This window comes from Pistacia vera, unplaced genomic scaffold (genome assembly GCF_008641045.1).
Source record: "Pistacia vera cultivar Batoury unplaced genomic scaffold, PisVer_v2 Contig161, whole genome shotgun sequence".
NCBI classification, from domain to species: domain Eukaryota; kingdom Viridiplantae; phylum Streptophyta; class Magnoliopsida; order Sapindales; family Anacardiaceae; genus Pistacia; species Pistacia vera.
In genome coordinates, this window is record NW_022195695.1 from 177,077 (window position 1) to 183,189 (window position 6,113).

A 6,113-nucleotide genomic window follows, 5' to 3' on the forward strand; every position below is an offset into this window, starting at 1 on the left:
TCTCTGAAGGATTTTCCTTGACCAAGGTCTTCATCAAGCTTAAGAAAATCTATATTCAACTTATCAATGATGGCCTTAGCCTCAGTTAGTTCGGCAGTAAGAACAACAATCTTTTCGGACAAGGCTTTCTTTTGAATTAACAAAATAGCATTTTCTATACCAAGAGATTGCAACTTTTTCACAGCCTTTAACCATCGAATATACATTTTATCATATGCCTATTGTTGTTCAACATAAATAACAATGGTATCATCCAAGACCTCACTCTTACCATCTTCTTGGTTCACAGTGAAGGCTAGAACATTTTCATCATCACCTGAATAATCATCATCACTCTTATCATGTTCACTCTCACTCAAAGTGGCAACCATGGCCTTACATTTCTTCTTTTTCAGTGTGTTAGCACACTCAGATTGTATGTGCCAAAGGCCTCACATTCAAAACACTTGATACCTTTATTTTTCTTTTCTTTATCTTTTGAAAATTTCCTTGTAAAAGTACCAGGGGTTTGATGGTCATAAGTGCTTTTCACAAAAGGTTTTTGGCCATAACCACTATTATGAGGCTTTTTCATGTTTTTCTTAAGAAACTTAGCAAAATTCTTTGTAAGTAAAGCACAATTTTTATCATCGAATGAACTTAAATCACAATCATCAAAAGGATTAGAATCAACCTCATGTTTGAGAGCCAAATCTTTGCTCAGTTTTTGTTTTTCCCAATGTTTTAGATTCAGTTCATAGGTTTGAAGAGAGCGAATGAGTTCATCAATGTCCATAGCATCCACATCTTGGCATTCTTCAATGGTAGTCACCTTTGACATCTCTGGTAAAGAGCACATGTAACGTCCCACTTGAGGTACGTAGTTAAATTATTGTTGCATTGCTTGAATGTTTATTGATTTATTCTCAATTGAGCTTGTATATTGTTAATATTGGTTGGTTGGCCCTTAGTTGAATTTTGTTGAAGTTATTTTGAGAAAAATGTGAAGAAAATCCCTTAAACTTGCATTAAGGGTAAAATGGTCTTTTCACTCAAAATTAGTTGAAATTGTGGGGAGTGAAAAGAGATAGAATTTCATGGAGAATGCAATAAAAATGAGGGCATTATGGTAATTGACTAAGGGACATAGATGGAATTTTAGCAAAAGTACAAGGGCAAAATGGGAAAGTGTGGTTATAAATTAAAGTATTAAGGGTTTGAAACCCTTATTTTCGTTCATTCCACCCCCCACACTCCTCCTCCTTTTTTCTCTCAAATTTTCATTCACTTCTCCAAGGAATTTGAGGGCTTTTGAGTAGATTTTCATAGGATTTTGATTCAAGGCATCAAAAGGTAAGGATTCAAGCTCTTTATCTATGATTTATTTGTGTAAAGGCTGAGTTCTTATGAAGTTTATGATTAGGGTTAAGAGAAGATTGGAATCCAACAAGAGTAGAGAGCTTAGGAGAGACTACTCAAGCACAAGGTAAGTAAATCCAACCAAGTTGAGATTTGAGAAATCTTTTGAGTAGAGATTTAGTAGAGATTTATATATGCATGAGTATGTTATGCTTGCTGAGAAATTGAGTTGAGATGAGAATTTATTCTAGTGTTGTTGGATATACTTTAATTATGAGAAGTGTTTGATGTGTGAAGAGAGATTGAAATTGAGTTGAAGTTGGAGGAGTTTTGTATGAATATTTTTGGGAGTGTTTTCCTTGGCAGGAATTATGACTATATGAGGGCGTTTTCCTCCCATTTTGGATGGTTAAAGAGAAGAGTAGATTTATAGATAAGTAGAGCTTTGGTATGCACATGAGTTGTTTGATAAAATGCCTAAGTGAAAACATGTTACCAAACTGCCCTGTCATAGCCGTGACTTTCTAAGTGATTTTTGGGCATTTTACGGATTTAACTGGATTTATACCAAAACATAAAAGTTGTAGCCCTGTCTCTAAGCTTTAAAACGAGACCAAAACCGTAGCAATCCGAGGTGTATAACTCAAGTTATGGCTTCTTGAGTGTGACCTGCGCAGAATGACTGTTTTGATGCAATATGGTATTTGGCATTTCATAAGTGCATTAATGAGCATGAACCATCCATATGCATTAATTGTGCATTGAGAAGTAGCTTGAGAAAGAGTAGAGAATGTTGAGTATGAGCTACATTATGAGTAATAGCTTGAGATAGAGTGGAGAACTTTGTGAATAAAATACTCTAAGAGTATAGCTTGAGAAAGAGTAGGGAACTTTGTGAATGAACTACTCTAAAAGTAAAGAGAAAAACAAAAGAAGAGAATAGAGTAGGTTGTGCGATGGGGAACCCGTGAGTAATGAGTAAAATCACGAGAGTGGGTGCTTTGTGATCCCCAGCCGTATCTCCGGTAAGATGGGGCCGTGACCGTCACGAGAGTGGGTGCTTTGTGATCCCCAGCCGTGCCCCCGGTAAGAAGGGGCCGTGACATTCGAGAGATAGAGAGAAAGAATATACACTCACATGGCCAAGGGTTCCGAATCCATGCATAACCGAGTCCGATCGGTAAAGAAATGAGTAAAAGTCACGTAGAGTGGTAGCGCCCAGCCGTGCCTCCGGTCAGATGAGGCCGTGACATTCAAATGAGTAAGAATGAGAAAACAGAGCAAACATGAGAAAGAATAAAGAGAGACAATGAGTAGGGTTACGAAGAGTGGGATGAGTGCCTAGCCGTGCCTCCGGTAAGATGAGGTCGTGACCTACAACAGAAAGTTAACAGAAAAGAGTTATGAGAAAGAGAGACAGAAAGAGAATCAGTAGAAGTCACATAGAGCGGGACAAGTCTCGGCCGTGCCTCCGGTAAGATGGGGCTGTGACATTCAAAGAGCGAGTTAGTAGAAATGAATTATAAGAAATGAGAATGAGATAATAAAGAGAATGAGAAAGAATGAGAAAGCTTGAGAAAGCTTGAGAAAGAATGAGATAGAAAGAGAGAGAGTATGAGAAAGAATGAGAGAGTTTGAGTTAGTAAGAATAGAGAGTAGAAGAAAGAAACATGCAGTTCTTTTGCATTAATTGCATGTACATCTCATACATGCATGCACCATGAGTTCTTCCATGGTTAGTGAGAGTATAATGAGAACAAGAGAGAGAACCATGATTTTCCTTCATGGTGAATATGATGAGAATAAGAGAGAACCATGAGTTTCCTTCATGGTGAGTAAGAATAAGAAAAGGAGAAAAGAGAATGAGAATAGAGAGAAAGAAAGAATAAAAAAAGAGCAGAACAGAGTTAAAGGAGAATAAAAGTATTAGCAAGAAAGAGAAAAACAGTGAGAATTAGAAATAGAAGAACGGTAGAGTAAGGAAAGAACCAAAGAGTGAGTTGTGGGGACAGGTAGTAGAGGATTTACTTACTGAGCATTGTTGTGCTCACCCCACTGTTCTTCCTTGTTTTGCAGGAATTATGAGCAGCGGTCAGATGGACGTCGAGAAGCAGAGAGTATTGGCACTACTGTCCACCAGTTATGATATTTTGTATTAAGGAGAAAGTTTTTAATACATAGTATTTTGTATATGTAAAGAATTATATTTTATGAGTAAAGAAAAGTTTGAGCCCACTATCTTCCATACGCTATGTATATCTATAATTTGCATAGTATGCATTATATGAATAGTAGTAGAAAGCAGGTGTTACAGCACAGCACTTTCCTAACAAGTTTAGCATTATGATATGGTCTTCCTAAGGCAAAACACTCATAGAAATATTGCAAACTCTACCATAAAAGTCAGTTATAGTCTCATCTTCATCCATGTTCATATTTTCAAAATCAATGACAAGTCTTCTAAGCCTATTTCCTTTAACAGCACTAGTGCCCTCATTCTTGACTTGAAGCTTATCCCAAGCATCTTTAGCAAGCTCACAATTAGCTATGATTTTCATTTGGTTCACATTAACAACATTAAAAAGGGCATGAATGGCTTTAGAGTTATAGTTTGCAAGAGTTAACTCATCAGTAGTCCAACTAGCAACGAGTTTTGGTCTAGACACTTCATTTTCAACAATAACCGGGGTTGTTCAACCATTCACAACTGTGGACCAGACTCTTTCATCTATAGACTTAATAAAAGCACACATCCTAGGTCTTCATGTATAATAGTTAGTTCCTTCTAACAGAGGTGGTCTATGAGCAGATCCTCCTTCAATGAAGAAACTCATGATGAAAAACAAACAGAAAAATGCTAACACAGCAAACAGCAGTGCACACACAGAACACGCAGCAGATCTAAAATAAACACGCAACACGGATTAGATTTCTTCCAACTACCAGACCTTTTAGATGCGAACAAAATCAACCAAATTGGGTAAGGATCAACTGAAGCAACTTATCATGACACACTCTGATACCAGTTGTTAGGGAAAGAGTTGTTGGTTAACTCACTTTAGTGTATGGTTACCCATTTTAAGTACAATGGAAATATTACCAAGTAGTTTAAGACATTTCCAATTTAACCACATCAAACACAAGTGCAAAAAATAAATAACACAACCATATACATGGTTTAGCTAAATCTACTTTTAGCCTACATCCATGGGATCTTGTCCAGATCGAAGCAATCCACTAAGTTAAAAACACATTACAAGATATAGTTTAAAGTTGATCAAAGATACAGTAAAAAGGGAAGATAAGATAATATATGGTGTACAGTTTCTTGCTCAACACATTAGTGTCACATCAACCAACAAGGAGTTGACCCATGTTTGTCCAAATAAGGGAAGTATTCCTTCTTTTGGTTTGGACCACAAAGCAAATCGGGAAAAGAAACTTTATTCCTAGGACCACTTAAGGGTACTATGACACATGTAAAAAGGTCTTAAAAAGTAAGAAACAAAGATAAACAATATCTTTTTCACGTTATTAGACATGCAACTCGTGTTGGGTTGCAAATATTTGAAGCGAGAGTGTAAGCACAAACTGTTGGGCACACACACTCGAAACGAAACAAGACAAGACACAAGTCTGGCAACCAATGTGCACACAGATCTGATGTGCACACACACAACAAAGAAAACAAGCCAAATCATAAGATTGGCAACCAATGTGCACATAACCCATAAGTTTGACAAATATGAATATTCCACATAATTTAAACTATATTAGTCACTATGGATTTTAGAAATCAGCACCTAATAAATGAAGAAGAGAAAAAAAAAAATTAAAGAGGATCTTGTTGGTTGTTATCCTGTCATACTTATTATGTATTTGTAACTGTTTTGTGTAAAGACTGTTGCCATTGTGAATGTATATATCAATTGAAATTTTTAAGTTGCAAATCAATGAGATTACATCATCTGGTAAGTGTTGGATCAGACTATAGATGAGCTTATTCTAATTTCTAAACCATTTGTATGTTAATCCAATATCGTATTGCTTTACTTTGAAACCAAAGATTACTTGACTTGGAGAAATGATTTTTGGGTCTGGTAAAGTCTAATAAGAATAATATAGTTTTGATTTACAATCTCAATGGATTTGGGTCGGATCTATTTTTATCCATACCATGGCCAGCCCATCAACATCCCAACTCACAAATGTTACTTGAAAATTTTCCACTATGATTAAGCAGATGCTGTACAAGGTTGCTTTCCAATTTTTAACCAATTTAATTAACATATTAATTATAATCCTCAATAATTAATATCTCAATAAGTTGAAGATTTTTTTTAACTTTCTATACTTTACAAGTCGAAAGTTTTATCACTTTACCAAGTTGATTAAACTTGTGCGGAATGGGTTAAACATGTTCATTTGTTCTTATGGGTTGGATTATTATCATCAACATAAACTAAATATCCATGGCATAATTTAAAGCACACAAATCATTTTTAAATGGTTCAGCAACTTGCCTAGATCTATAGGACCAAGTCCAAACGAAGCCAATCCACTATGATAAACATTTATAGGACAATGACAAAGCCAAAGTTAAGCATTAGTTGTAAAACACTCCCTATTATGACAACACTTCAAACTTCACCCTTTGGTTGAACTTCGTACTACCACAACTAGCTTCTTACGCAAGATTTAGTATTATATATAATCCATAAACTAGATTAGTCAAAATGGATTTTAGAAATCAGCATCTAATAAATGAAGAAGAG